The following is a 17,006-nucleotide window of genomic DNA, read 5'->3' on the forward strand; positions in this document are numbered from 1 at the left end:
AAGTATTTCTTGATTTGCAACATGCTGCTGCTTATGTAGTTGTGTATACATGCAGAGGGCTTGGTGTGTTTAGAAGGTTTGCAATGGGTTTGGTCCATGAACCTTACGCCAACAAGACTACAGTATGGTGTGTATATAATATGATTCTTATTAGCATATACGATTGTAAGTAGCTCTACATGAGTATTTAACTGCAAGGAATCATGGAGTAATTCATTGATAACAAAATTTTAAATGGTGGATATGTTTTTTTACAGTTGAGTATTCAAATTGGTAAAACTAAAATTTTGGATGGAAAGTTATGATAGTGTAAGTAAAACTAAGGGAATGAAACAACTAAAATGAGAGACATAAAGTAGATATAAACTATAGTATGCTTTTTACCAGGGTCGTAGCCAGGAATTAAAAGCTAACAAGGCCAAGATTATTATGTTTTTGAGGGCTGAAATACTTTTGTGTTAGCGACGATTAAAAATTTTCTATAAAAAATATTCAAAGTTCATCATTACCTCTTATTTATTTATTTTTTAATTTTTTAAAAATCCCCTAAAAATCATCATTCTACATACCTTTACATTATTACAAATCACAAGACAAATCTAAGTACGTATTTCTCAGTAAAAGGTTAAAAAAAAATATTTTTGATTAGTAACAATTAATAAAAAAGGTAAAACGTAAACTAAAAATATACAACACTTAAAATATAAAAATTTATACGTGCTTTTTTGAATGTATGTCACAACATCTTATCAAGGCAAAATCTAGTCTAAATCATTGACAATTAACAAAAACAAAGAGAAACATAAACTAGCAATATGTAACATCTAGATTTTAGAATGTTATGTTTTTTTGAATGTATGTCACAACATCATTTTTAAAGGAAAAATCATGATGGTCATCAATTAATCAAATTTAGACAAAGTATTTATTTAACAAATTATGCGAAAAAAATAAAAGACCGAGAAGAAATAAAGTGGATTATAAAAGGGGAAAAAACAACCAAAGTTATAGAGTTAGAAGAATTGATCTTGTGACCTTGTGCATCATGTTTTACCTTTTTACCACTAAAGCAAGACTATTTATGTATTACTTGTCACTTAATAATACATATACTACCTCCATTTCATAAAAGCTGCTACAAATTTGGCTACACGTTTCATAAGACAAAATTTGATAATGTTTGAGTAACAATGTGAAGGGTATGTGATTAAGGGTAGGAAAGAAAGAGGGGATAATTAATTAATCAAGGGCCACCACTAGTCCACCACCAACTTCCATATTCTCCTTGACACCACCCACCAGCAGCACCATTAACACCACACCAACCAACTCGCACCACCGTCCCAGCTAACTCGCACCACCGTCCCAGCTAACTCGCACCACCACTAACACTGCATCCTCTAATCACTCTCACTATAACCCAAATCTGAAACCCCTCCATAAACACCCAATACAAACCTCACCCAATTAACTCGCACCACCACTACCACCGCCACCACCTGAAACCTCACTATGAACAAAATCCCAAAACCCCACCACTGCACCAGCAAATTCCCGAAACCCCACCCTACAGTTACCCACCTTGTAGCAAATCAAAACCCTACCCACCTCACTCACCCTCCCAGACCGCAGTAAATCAAAATCCAACATGAAAAAACCAACCCTTGAATCAGATCTGATTTTGTCGTTTTCTTAACATCGCACAACCATTTATCTCTTTCTTTTCTTTCGATTTGAGATCTTTAGTTGAGATGAAGAAGAATGCGACTAGTGGTGGTGGTTGTGACGACGACGGTAAAGAAGATGAATAATAAATGAAGATGAAGAAGATGGTGTTGGTGGTTGTAATGGTCCGGTGTCAGAAGTGCTTATGGTGGTCTTGGTGTCGGTGGTCTGGTGTAGAAGGTCTTTGTGGTGTCGGTAGTATGGTGTTGTGGTTCTCATGGTGGTCGGTGATGATGGAGGTGGTCAACGATGATGGTGGTGGTGGAAGTTGTAGGCAGGGAAGAGAAGGAGTTTTGTAATGATGCTATTAGTTCTTAAACATGGGGTATTATAGTAATTTCATTTAAAAAACTTACCAAAAAAGGAAATAAAAAGTTTGTTGCACATAATGTGTAGTTTTCCTTTTTAGAAATTGTAGTAGATTTTATGAAATGGAGGTAGTATATTATAGAATGCGCAATATATAAGTGATAAACTCAGCATCTCAATGGTCAAGGACTCCATCTTTACATCGTAGGTCACAGATTCGAATCTACCTAGATTTCCTTTTTACTTCTTTTTTCCCAAAAAGCCACAGTCGCAATACACCAATACCAGTTACCCATTGGCCAACACAAAGAACCAAATGCAGTCTTTATAATTCTCTCCATTTCTCAAACTACTTTTATATGAACTGATTGTTGTAAATTATATTTATAATTTTACAATTTACATATATACTCAAAAGAAGAAGTAAGTTCATATATTGATGTAAAATTAGTGTTAATTAAAAGTGAAAATTGTTAGTTTTGGATATGTGAAAAACATCTCCTCAATAACTTATGTGAAGGACAAATTGACTACTAAATGATAATTAGTCACATTTTTTTTATAGGTAGTATTGATAGATATTATTTTAGTTCCTAATTAAAGATGATTATGTAAATATAGCTTTTAAACCATGATTCATTGAGTTCAGTTGTAATTTGTAACACATGCACCCCCAAGTATTTTAAATTATTTCGGTAAAAATTTGTACAATGCTAAGCTAAGCTATTTGATTTTACTATATGTACAAGAACTCTGAATCCATAACAAAGATTTTCTGGAACCGCCACTTGATGAGTGACATTTATGTTACTCTTAGGAAGTATTGTTAGAGTCATTTTCGCGTTTATTTTATCTTATTTTCCCTTTCTTTCTCTTGTTTTCTCTTAATAACATTTCTTGTTTATTTGGTAATTTTGTCGTGTTTTAGTTCTTTTCGTAGTTTTTATTAGAATTAGTTTATTTTCGTATTTTATTTGCTTTTGATTTGTTATATTTCGTTCTTTATTTTTCCTTGAAAGTATTCTAATTTACTTTTATTTATTTTAATTAGTTTTGAGTCTATTTTATTTCACTTTATTTGCTTGTATAGTTGTATTTAATTTTGTTAGTTTTAGTTTATTTTCGTATTTATTTATTAATTTATTTTTGGTTTTTGTTTTGTTTCTCTTTATTTTCATTTTATTTTATTTTATATTTTTCCCGATTCTCCCTTGTGTATATTTTGTTTTGTAGGATCGTGTTCGGAGGTCCGAGGTTCGAGTCAAATGTGCAATGCCTCTTGCTCCACGTAATTGCTGCTCATCTTGCTGCACCTTGCCCTTCCTATCCTACACCACACCTTCTCCCCAGCTCCTGCAACATCCAACAGCCCCTGCTTCGCCATTCACTAATTAACCATTGCTGCTCCAGCTCCCACACATCTCACGCACCAGCCTCAGCCACTCACCACCAGTCCAACCTTCAACGGCTAATTTACAGCCATCCCGCAAACACCACACACAACAACACCACCAGCCGCAACAGCAGCCGCACCACCACTCACCTCCATTTCTCGCACCAACACCCCGCAACAGCAGCCGCACCACCACTCACCTCCATTTCCCCTACTCCAATTCGCACCAACACCCCGCAACAGCAGCCGCACCACCACAACCCAAACCAAACCAAACCAAAATCACCACAGCAGCCCCTCACCAACACCACCATCAACAACCAGCAACAATTAAGCAAGTCAGCCCCTCAATTAAGCAAAAATCAGAGTAAATTTTGATTTCAATCAAGTTCGGGCAAACCGCATAGGGTTCGGTCGAACGTCGAGTCAGAGACTTTGGGGGTTTTGTTATTCGAAGAGGAGTGGTCGAACATACCCATGGTTCGACCGAACCAACCCCGTAGTTCGGTCGAACCAACCATCGGTTCGATCGAACCATTTCACGAGATTCGCACATGGTTTTTAATGAAGATCGAACGACCTTGATTGATGCTCAATGATAAGAGATGATGATAGACGACGGTGATTTAATGCTAATGGTTGATGATGGTGGTTCGAAAATCAGAGCAGCCATGAAGATCGAAGAAAAGGGAGTCTGATTGTTTTGTGGGGGATTTGGGGTTTTTGTTATTTTCTTTTATTTTTATTTTTATTTCCTTTTTCTTTTCTCTTTTATTTTCTTTCTTTAGTTCTATTTTATTTTCTTTTTATTTTCCTTTTCTTTCTTTATTTATTTTCCTTCTTTTTTCTATTTTCCCTAGTTTTATTAAGTTAGTATAAATACCCATTTTTGGGGGTAATAAATGGGATATTCAATAACTATCTATTCTACTCTCTAATTAGTTTTAGGTTAGGTTAGGATTAGTCTTCATTGGTAGAGAGAGAAAGTGTGGTTTTCTTCATTAATGAACTTGGATTTTGAAGAAGGAGCTTGTTCAATCCTTTGTAGACCTTCATCTTCAATTAATGAGCAATCTCTTACTCTTTCTCTTTACCTTTGTTTTTGATTTTGCTTATTTGCTTTTATTTTTCTTCTTTGCTTATTAATCATGTTGATGCTTATTGATTTGATGATTGATATTGTTTTCAACATGATTTGTGAGTAGTCACCTAGCCAAGGGTGTGGAGATGGTGTAGTTGCTAATTGTTCATGCTTTTAATGTTGGGGTTATGTTAATGGTGATTAAAGTCTTTGCATGCTTGATATTCTTTGGTCTTTCTTGCAAGTGCACGTTGTTAGTTGATCAAAGATGAGTCTTTACTAACAAGTAACGAAAGTTGACTTAGTTGAGATTCATTACTATCGATTGTTATTTAATAGTACCTCCTAGTATATGGTTCTAATGTGGAAACATAGAGGCTATGTTAGGAGAAGCCAATTGACCCCGGAAGGCGGCTAGATTGGACCCTTTACTTCGATATTCATGCATGTTTAGTTTACCTTTGATATGCTACTTTGTTATTGTATGGTCAAGCGTCAACTACACCTACCCATTTCCCTTGATGCCTTAATGTTTTATTTCTTGTTTTAGCTTCTTTAGACTTTAGTTTATTTATCTCCTATTCCGGACTAGCTTAATTGTCGATAACATTTGGTGGTGTTTACCGTTCTTTGTGGTTCGACCCCTATGCTTGCCTTATACTCGTATTAGGTTTGTTTAGGTTTTATAAATTGTATTTGATCTAGGGATACACAATTGACGTTTCCCTTGTCAAATTGGCGCCGTTGCCGGGGAACGGCTTCCATTACCGTTATGTTATCTTATTGAGCCTAGTCCATTGTATATATTTTCTTTTGATTTGTTTTTGTTCTCTTTGTTTTGTTTGAGAAAAAATGGCTTATATTTCTATTCCTGAATTTGATAATGAACCGTTTTGGGTGTATTTCAATAGACTTAAGGATTTCCTAGATGGTGTTAAAGGTTTAACCAAGGGTGATTATTGTGAAATCATTAATTTGGGATTAAATGAGAATTTTAGAGGAGTAGTTGATAATATGTTAAATGGTAAATTTCAAGACATGTCTTCGGATGAAGCTTGCGATTTCTATTCATGGTTAGCTAGGGATAATTATGATTGGGAGAGGGCCAATCATGAGACTTATGTTCGGGATTATCATGCTTTTAATATTGATGCTAATTTTCATGATTTGTCTAATATGAATTCCCATGATGTGCTTGATGCTCCCCATAGTGACCATGTAATGCATGATTTAAACTCCCCTCCCTCTATAGCTCAATGCAATGAGGTACATTCTAATGATGATGAAGTGCATGTTATGTCTCATATTGCATCCGATTTTTGCATGAATTCTAAAGGTGTACCCCATAGTCCCCTAGATGATTCCAATGAGCAAGCTTTTGACTCGTCTATCCATGATGATTTGGACTCATTTGAGATTATGGCCCAAATATTTCTTGAGTTTCAAACGATAACCTTATGAGTGAGTTCATTGATAAGGCCTCATTAGAAAGAGATGAGTTTGAGAGAAATTCGCCCCCATTCACTCTTGATTTTGAGATGGTGGGCCTTGAGAAATTTAAGGGAGATGTTGTTCAAGGTTGTGAAGAGGAGGTTGAGATTGAATCATTTGGAGTTTTTGAGCTTGAGGGAGATGTAGAACATGAGGGTTCTTCATTTGAGGATTCCATGATTGATTTTCATTCCCTCATTAGTGATGTGAGATCTTGTGATGAGGGATTAGCTACCCCTTTTTGCGTTTCTCATACACCTTTTTCCCAAAGTTTTAACCATATCTCCTACTATCCTATGTTCCTCCCTTCTTTTCTCAAAGAACCTCTTAGGGATCCTCTTCCTATTCATGCCTCCGAAGCCCCAAACTCTTTCATTGTTGATGAGGAAAAGAGCTATAATGCCAACCAAAAAGATTTTTGTGAGGATTTTTCTTTTTCTTCTTATTTTCTTGATTCTTTTACTTTTTCTTTTCTCCCTTCCCTCAAGCATAAAGTCTCCTTGTACTTTATGTTTTCTTGTCATATGAGCATCGCGTATGCTCTATTTCTTGATATGTTTGCCGGTGCATATGACAAGCTTTTGCGTTCTTTGTCGGGTTATTTACTAGATTGGTCATGCTTGGACGTTAAGCAAGCCTTTGCGGGAAGTAACCCGTGTTTTATTGCATTCTTTTTCTTTCTTTTGTGTTTCTCATTTTTGTTTACTCTCTTGTCTATGTGTATAGCTACTCGATGCATATACTCATTGTAGGCGTCGCTCGAAGTGCGCCTACGTTAAAAGCATGTGGTGAATATGCTTGGCACTCATAGGAAGTGGTAATTGACATTACGATTAGGGACAACGATTAGGGACAAAGAAAAGTAGGGAGCCGCCAACAAGTTTTTAAGGAACTTGTAAACCGTTCACGGATCATAAAAGGCAACCACGATAAAGGGACAACGAAGGCAACAACGATTGACCCGTGAAGGTTACTCCCCATTCATAATCCATGAGATTACTAACTCCATATGGTTCGGAACCACGAAAGGAGGATCGGGGATGATGGTACGAAATGAGTCATGGAGTCACATTCGCCCGTATTGGCCTCTACTCGATTCTTATAGTGAAAAGTGATTCCTGCAATCTCAAAGGCATACAAACAAAGATTCAATTTGCTCCAAACTATCATTAAGCTAAATTGGTTTAATATTAATGCAAAACATAATTCTAAAATATTGTGATCACTTGAATTAACAACAAGATTAAAAAGGACCCTAAACCGGTTGTCCAAATTATCTTATTAGGCGTGATTTTAAATTACATATTCCCTTTAACATGAAATATGGTGATCATAAAAAATATAATAGAATAAACATTAATATTGGAAGCAATTTAACAATAATAATGTTAGTCAAATCAAATACAAAATAACCTAATCATGATACTAGCAATAAGAAAATAAAATAAGAGTAATTAAATTAATTAATTACTCACATTCCGCGCGTTCCTTTAAATTGCTACATCATGAATAAATTGTTAGTAACTTCAATAAAAAAATATAAATTAAATGGAAATTAAATTAAAGTAGAGTTGATTTGGTCCAAACCCTCAGTCAATTATACCTTTCACGCCTTGGTTTAAGTATAGAACTTTGGGTATTGTATGAACTGCTTGGAGTGCTTAATTAGGGGAAGTATTTTGAGAAAATAGGATGACTAGTATTTAGGCTAAAGAGGGAGAAGAGAATTATTTTATGATCAAGCTTCTTCATGTTTGAAAAAAGGGGAGATATGACCTCTACTGATAGGGAAAAAAAGAAGGGTCGAAGAATGAAGAAAAGATCGAGTTCGAATCGGATTAAAACTCTTGCGATAGACAACAGTTTTTGCGGTATTTGTTTTTATCATATCTTTTGATCCAGAAATCGGAATAAGATTAATAAGATATCGTTGGAAAGATATTGAAGTCTACTGTCTAAAACAATTAGAATCAGATTAAAATATTTTGTAGAATAAAAGATATGGATGAAATAGTGAGACGATATCAGTTTAAGATAGAGTTTGACATTTTATTCATATCTTTTCCGTTATAGCTCGGAATTGATATTATAATATATCATTGGAAAGATAATTTCAAGGGCTATCCAACCATATAAAATTTAGATAAAAAATATGAGTCAAAAAATAAATATCTGTCTATCTTTGAGTGTTTTCAATTCGAATAAAATTAGGACTTTCAAAAAAAGGAGTTTTGTTCAATTTCAAACTATTTCATCTTATCTTTTCAAAAAGGATAATCAAGATCTTTTAGAAACTTATAGAAGTTTCTAATTAATCCTAATTTATTTAGAATTGGGATTAAATCATTTGGACCCTCCACATGATCATTGGGTCGTAGGTAAGGTGGGCTTAGGTTCGGTTTGGGCTCGGTTTAATATTTTGGCCATAACTTATTCGTTATAACTTCGATTTGGGCTTATAATATATCGTTGGAAAGATCTTTTCAAGCCCCATCCAACTATTTAATCATTGAACCCATATTATGGACCAAAATAAATTGGATCAAACGTTTTTATAAAAAGGACACGAAATGAATGATTTTAAAGGACACGAAATGAATTATTTTGGGTTTAAAGGCACGAATAGAGGAAAATAAGTTATGGTTTGGGGAAATGGGCTAGGAATTGGGTTGGTTTATGAAATGGGAATATGGATTTAAGCACTCCAAAAATTAAATACTCAACCCGACCAATAATGGCGGTGAAAGGTTGTTCATCATCGGGTTTGGTTTTGGGGAGACGTTTTTAGGTGTCTACAGAAGCCCCCACTTTGACTGAGTTTGTAGAAACGTTAGTTTTGAAAACGATAGTCAAAGTAGTCGATAGGGACGGAGAATGATTTAAGACGTTCTGCGATCCTAAATCATTCTATATACGCCGATACTTGAAGAAAAATGTTAGTTCTACAGATAAAAGAGTAAAGGGATAGAATGCGTATCAGACACCAGTGTATCGGTGACAAATGAGTTTGGTAGCTTCCTATGCTTGAAGGAATCCACCGGATGATGTATGTTGAAATGCTTTCCATGCTTGAGGAAAGCCGACAGATGAGTTTGGTAGCTTTCTAAGCCTGAAGAAACCTACCGGATGACACTTTCCATGCTTGAGGAAAGTCGACGTATGAATTTGGTGTCATTCTATGCTTGAAGAATTCCACCGATAATGCCTTCCATGCTCGAGGAAAACCGACTACTTGGCGGTTTTCTATACTTGAAGAAAAATCCACCGATAACGCTTTCCATGCTTGAGGAAAGCCGACTTGGCGGTTTTCTATGCTTGAAGAAATCCACCGGATATTACTTTTCATGCTTGAGGAAAGTCGACAGATGATGAGATTGCAAGTCTCTGTATATCAAGAACCTTGCGTCATGAAATGATGGTGGTTCGATTGTCCCCGAACGTGGGCTGTAGATGGTCCGCTTGTCCCCGGACGTGGGCTGTAAATGGTCCGCTTGTCCCCGAACGTGGGTTGTAGATGGTCCGCTTGTCCCCGGACGTGGGCTGTAGATGGTCCTCTTGTCCCGGGACGTGGGCTGTAGATGGTCTGCTTGTCCCCGGACGTGGGCTGTAGATGGTCCGCTTGTCCCCGGACATGGGCTGTAGATGGTCCGCTTGTCCCGGACGTGGGCTGTAGATGGTTTGCTTGTCCCCGGACGTGGGCTGTAGATGGTCCGCTTGTCCCCGGACGTGGGCTGTAGATGGTCCGCTTGTCCCCGGACGTGGGTTGTAGTTGGTTCGCTTGTCCCCGAACGTGGGCTGTAGATGAGACCTGCAAAAATAAATTTGCCAATGGACTCGTATATATTGTGATTGACTTGACCAAGTTTGACTTGATGTGACATGACATGTGTATGACTTGTGAGTGTGTGTGTGTGTGTGTGTGTGTGTGTGTGTGTGTGTGTGTGTGTGTGTGTGTGTGTGTGTGTGTATGTGTGTGTGCAGACACAAGCAAACAAAGATGCAAAATCAAAAATTTTCCGTCAATTTTTGTCATGAGTGGATCGGAGGATACCGACTTTCTCCCGAAAAAGAAAGATGTTAAAACTGAACTTTTATTTTCGAACTTCCCTCGATGTGAACATTTTGAAAAAGTTTTTTTAAACTTCCCCAAAAGAAAAGACGCGAAAAAAAGGAAAGAAGTTTTGAACTTCCTCGTTGAGCAAGACAAAATGAATCGCATGGATTGAATTGCTTTTTTTTTAAAGTAATGTATGCATGATGCATGTCCTTAGGCCAGGAAGCTAAGGACAATTACATCATGTGTCACGATGAATGAACTTAAGTCATGGAGCTAAGCATCATATATAGTGTAAAGAAGCGATCTTGAACGTCACTTAGGTCTGGAAGCTAAGCACGTATATAGATGAAGTGATTATGAACGTTGCTTAGGTCAAGGAGCTAAGGAATATATTCTTTGTATTATTACAAATCATTGATATAGAAATATTTCTCAGCACATTATGCGATGCATGAAGCAAAGAACATTGCTCAGGTCAAGAAGCTAAGCAAGTATACAACGTTTCTTCTGATGAATGTTGTCTTGAAAGATGATGAAGCATGCGCGATAGGGATACAAGATTTCATGATAAAGGGTTCCTAAAGGAAAGATGATATGGATATGTATGTGTGAAAGAAGTGTGTGAAAGTGATACTAAGGTGAGGCTGCAAAGGTTATGGTGATGGAAATATATGTGTGAAGAGTCAAAGATGATGACTCTTTAGGCTGGGTAAGCTAATGTGATGTGGGTTCAAGCCCCCAAGTCTAGCTCTAAATGGGTAGGGATATAGAGATAAGCATTGGATATTCTTTGACTCGATCATGCATAGATATGAATATGAATGTGGCCGCACCTCGATGTGAGGTTGCCTACGTATCCGTTAGGAATCAGGCTGAACGTAGCTCTAACCGAACTTTGCACAAGTGTGTGCACACCTCAAAGAGGTCTTTCAAGGGTTGTAATGTGGATAAGCTGAAGGTTTAAAGAAGAAAGGGGTAAAAGGCTCAAGACCCGAGAGAAGCCCCCAAGATATGTAATTATGTATTAGACTTTGCAAGTTTATTTTCAACACATTTTTTTTTTTGCTTTGAACTTTTTTTTTTTCATTCTTTTGAATCAATGTAGGCAATCTCAGATCATGCGGTCCATCACTCGCTTAGCATTCATGTTTCTCAGGTACGGTACCAAGCACTCGATGAAAGACGCAATTTGAGACATGTTCATATCAAAGACATTGGAACACTTGCCTTTAGACATTGTTTTATTGTTGTTTTGCTGCCTTTTTTTTTTACTTGCTTTTTGAATGTTACACAAATTGCACATCTTCCAATTCCAGGGTTAAGTGAACGTGGGTTGAAAAAATGAAGGCCAAACGTTAGACGAGGCTCAAATTGGTTGACGAAGAAATGGATATGTGATTAAATGGTTAATGGGGAATGAATGGGTTGCAAAGGTGCCTCAAGTCATTGGTGTACCTTGTGTTAAGTTCAGAAATTGTTTTTTTTTTTTTTTTTTTTTTTTTTTTTTTTTTTTTTTTTTTTTTTTTTTTTTTTTTTTTTTAAGAATGACATGATCGAATGCAAAGGAAAAAATGCTCATTGATGGAACATGGCATATAGACATAAGGATAAGAAGAACCTATGCTAGACTTATTAAGGGAAAAGGGATGAAACGAAAGAAGAGAAAAAAAAAATGAAATCTTGTATGGGAACTTGTCTTGTTCTTCTTCTTCATGGTTGCCTATGAATTACTTGTTACCACCAAGAGGTACACGAAGTTTGTTATTGTTGATGCTTTGATTGGAAGAAAAGAAGGAAAGAATGACGTTCCCCTTATTCTTCCAACTCTTAAATAGTGATTATTGAACTCGAGTATTATGGAACAAAATGAGCTCACTTAATGCATTCACTCAATACTCAAATTGGAAAGGAAGAGTGTATGAAACAATTTTGAAAACTGATGGGAGATACTCCACTCATTCTTATTACGACGGAAAGCGATGCATGCATGATCTTAGTATACGATCATAAACAATATAGTGCATTACTCGAAGACAAAGTGTGTGCGATGACTCAACATGTGTATTAGGTGAGTTTATTAAGACTCATGGTATGATCGCATGGCTAGATATGAGGACGTTGTGAAAAACAAAGGACCCAATGACTAAATAGCACGGAAGACTAAAAGACAAACTAACTTGATTAATTTTGTCCAATTTTAATGTTTATGCTATTTACTAGGTGAAAACGGTCCATTGTCAATCGTTAGTCATAAATAAGATCAACCACAATCAAAGACAAAGAACACATGTTAATGTTAGCACAAAAATCGATCACAAGAAACTAGGAAGAGGACTAGAATTCTAGAAGAGTTAAGACTTATGGGTATAAAAAAAAAAAAAAAAAAATTCAATAATCCTATGTTATACGAGTTGACACGGATTAAAGGACTTGGCTAAGACTAGCTTGACACGATTTTTATTTTTTTAAAAAAAATAAAAATAAAATAAAAAAGGTAACGTTCAAAAGACACCTAAACTAGACAGGTTGTAGTATATTGGTTATAACTTTTGATATGTGACTCTGATTAGGACGAAACCAGCTCCAAGTGAAAGGTAAAACTCGGGGCTACAGATCCATAGGTTATACGACACATAACTCTTTTTAGAACTCCGGCTATGACCAAAACAAGTTGACTCTTGTGCAGTATACGGGAATAAAAATCCGGGCCACTCAAAAAAAAATAAAATCTATGACTCGACTCTAAAAAAAAATAAAAATAAAAAGGGTTTGATAAAAAAATCAATAAAAAAATTCACATATAAGCATATCGTCACACATGATTCAATGAAGTTCGCAACCTAAAGTCAAGTTCTATGTTCGACTATGGTCAAGCTTTTGGGTGTCAAAGGGTACCATGGTTAAGAGTTTGGACGCGTTAGCAAGGCAGCCTCCCTTGAGGGTGTATGCCAACGGGCGGCTCCGCGAGTTCGTGATGAAATCGAACTCGACTCCATGGTTTGGGTGGATTTAAAAACTCGGATGAATCCTTATTGCCATGAGCGTTTTCGGGTTGATAGAGCTTAAATTTCCCGGGCTAGCCACATACGTAGAACACGTACTATTGTGGAAAAATAGGTAACCTAAAAAAAATCATATGCATATGTGGCAATGCCAATTAAATCACAGGAATATTTTTCAAGAATCTTTCAAGCTAAGTCTCATCCACTCATCTTAATTTAATACCGATCACTCAAATCGATAAATAATCAAGAATCCTCCCCAGTGGAGTCGCCAAATTGTAGGCGTCGCTCGAAGTGCGCCTACGTTAAAAGCATGTGGTGAATATGATTGGCACTCATAGGAAGTGGGAATTGACATTACGATTAGGGACAACGATTTGGGACAAAGAAAAGTAGGGAGCCGCCAAGAAGTTTTTAAGGAACTTGTAAACCGTTCACGGATCATAAAAGGCAACCACGATAAAGGGACAACGAAGGAAACAACGATTGACCCGTGAAGGTTACACCCCATTCATAATCCATGAGATTACTAACTCCATATGGTTCAGAACCATGAAAGGAGGATCGGGGATGTTGGTACGAAATGAGTCATGGAGTCACATTCGCCCGTATTGGCCTCTACTCGATTCTTATAGTGAAAAGTGATTCCTGCGATCTCAAAGGCATACAAACAAAGATTCAATTTGCTCCAAACTATCATTAAGCTAAATTGGTTTAATATTAATGCAACACATAATTCTAAAATATTGTGATCACTTGAATTAACAACAAGATTAAAAAGGAACCTAAACCGGTTGTCCAAATTATCTTATTAGGCCTGATTTACAATTACATATTCCCTTTAACATGAAATATGGTGATCATAAAAAATATAATAGAATAAACATTAATATTGGAAGCAATTTAACAATAATAATGTTAGTCAAATCAAATACAAAATAACCTAATCATGATACTAACAATAAGAAAATAAAATAAGAGTAATTAAATTAATTAATTACTCAAATTCCGCGCGTTCCTTTAAATTGCTACATCATGAATAAATTTTTAGTAACTTCAATAAAAAAATATAAATTAAATGGAAATTAAATTAAAGTAGAGTTGATTTGGTCCAAACCCTCAGTCAATTATACCTTTCACGCCTTGGTTTAAGTATAGAACTTTGGGTATTGTATGAACTGCTTAGAGTGCTTAATTAAGGGAAGTATTTTGAGAAAATAGGATGACTAGTATTTAGGCTAAAGAGGGAAAAGAGAATTATTTTATGATCAAGCTTCTTCATGTTTGAAAAAAGGGGAGATATGACCTCTATTTATAGGGAAAAAAAGAAGGGTCGAAGAATGAAGAAAAGATCGAGTTCGAATCGGATTAAAACTCTTGCGATAGACAACAGTTTTTGCGGTTTTTGTTTTTATCATATCTTTTGATCCAGAAATTGGAATAAGATGAATAAGATATCGTTGGAAAGATCTTGAAGTCTAATTTCTAACACAATTAGAATCAGATTAAAATATTTTGTAGAATAAAAGATATGGACGAAATAGTGAGACGGTGTCAGTTTTGTATAGAGTTTGACATTTTATTCATATCTTTTCCGTTATAGCTCGGAATTGATATTATAATATATCATTGGAATGATAATTTCAAGGTCTATCCAACCATATAAAATTTGGATAAAAAATATGAGACAAAAAAATAATATCTGTCTATCTTTGAGTGTCTTTCAATTCGAATAAAATTAGGACTTTAAAAAAAAAGGAGTTTTATTCAATTTCAAACTATTTAATCTTATCTTTTTAAAAAGGATAATCAAGATCTTTTAGAAACTTATAGAAGTTTCTAATTAATCCTAATTTATTTAGAATTGGGATTAAATCATTTGGACCCTCCACATGATCATTGGGTCGTAGGTAAGGTGGGCTTAGGTTCGGTTTGGGCTCGGTTTAATATTTTGGCCATAACTTATTCGTTATAACTCGGATTTGGGCTTATAATATATCGTTGGAAAGATATTTTCAAGAACCATCCAAATATTTAATCATTGGACCCATATTATGGACCAAAATAAATTGGATCAAACGTTTTTATAAAAAGGACACGAAATGAATGATTTTAAAGGACACGAAATGAATTATTTTGGGTTTAAAGACACGAAAAGAGGAAAATAAGTTATGGTTTGGGGAAATGGGCTAGGAATTGGGTTGGTTTATGAAATGGGAATATGGATTTAAGCACTCCAAAAATTAAATACTCAACCCGACCAATAATGGCGGTGAAAGGTTGTTCATCATCGGGTTTGGTTTTGGGGAGACATTTTTAGGTGTCTACACTCATGTGCAAGGATTTTGGATTGAGATCCTTGAGAAGAAGCACACCGACGATTGCTTGCAGTTGGAAAAGCAATAAAGACGAGGAATTAGATGAAATTGTGGACAATGTACTCAATTGCGGGTTTCAACACCCACCTCACATTTGGTTTACTCTTTCCTTCTTCCCTCATCTTGGATTTGCTTTCTTAATTGCATTTGGATTGAATGAATTATGAATTGTTGTGTGAATGTGTTTTTTTTCTTCCCCTCCCACCCACCCTTTGTGCCTTTATTTTGAGCATTGAGGATAATGCTCCATTCTAGATTGGGGGAGTAGCTATTCGCTAGCTTTGGGGGGTTATCTATATCTCTTGGTGGTTTCTTAATCCATAGTCTCATGATTGCTTGATTTATTTCTCTCATACTTGCCAAAGTCTATTATTGAGATTGGTTTTCTATGTTTGGATGGCCATGAGCGCCTTATTGAGTTGACTTTTGGTATTTGTAGTTTTGATTGATCATGCTTTCATCTTGCACAATTGTATATGCATTCTTGAGTATTGTTGGTTTTGTGAATATTTGTGTGTATAGTGTCTTTCCATGGCATTCAAGGCAAGTTTCAAAATGTTTTGTTTTAAACTTGGACATAATTGGGCTTTAGCACCTAGAATACCCTCTTTGCTAGTTGTTAGAGGTTTTCATGCACTTGAATGTCGAGGTTGGTTCACACATATAACATTGCCAAGGTAGTAGAAATTAAGGGCTATGAGACCTTAGCTCACTTGGTTTGTGGTAAGATGGTTGTCGCTCTCTAGCTAGTTGAAGCTTTTGATGAGTGACATAAATGTCACTCTTAGGGAGTAGTTTTAGAGTCATTTTCGTGTTTATTTTATCTTATTTTCCCTTTTATTCTCTTGTTTTCTCTTTAATAAAGTTTCTAGTTTATGTTGGTAATTTTGGAGCGTTTTAGTTTATTTTCTTTATTTTATTAGCTTTAGTTTATTTCCGTATTTTATTTTACTTTATTTGCTTGTATAGTTTTTGTCTTTATTAGTTTTAGTTTTATTTCTCTTATTTCTATTTTTACTTTTATTTATTTTAATTAGTTTGGAGTGTTTTTCACATTTTATTTGTTTGTGTTTTATTTAATTTTGTTAGTTTTAGTTTTAATTCTCTCATTTCCTATTTTAGTTTATTTAGTTTTATTTTATTTATCCCAATTCCTTCCTTCGGTTTTGTGTGTAGGGGTTCGGGTTTTATGTCAAGTGGGTTCGGGTTCCAAGTTTAGTCAAACGCCAAACAAACCCATGCTGCCCCTTATCCTTCACCACATCCCACACCTTATCCAACACCACACACACCAACAGCACAAGCCACCACTACCCCCTGCTCCCTCACGCACACAGCTACATACCAGCCTTACCACCAATCACCCCCGTATCAACCACGCAGCCCAAACCAGCCTGCAACTCCGCAAGCACAAACAACCCACTACACCAGCAACAACAACCACCATCAACCATCAATTCCACTCACCCTCACAACACCAACACCACCAATCAAAACACCCCTCACAGCTGCCGCAACAACCATACCCCAAACCAACCCGCAATTGCAAAACCAACGCGCACCTCGCAAC

The sequence above is a fragment of the Chenopodium album genome, chromosome 5 (genome assembly GCF_948465745.1).
Source record: "Chenopodium album chromosome 5, dcCheAlbu1.1, whole genome shotgun sequence".
NCBI classification, from domain to species: domain Eukaryota; kingdom Viridiplantae; phylum Streptophyta; class Magnoliopsida; order Caryophyllales; family Amaranthaceae; genus Chenopodium; species Chenopodium album.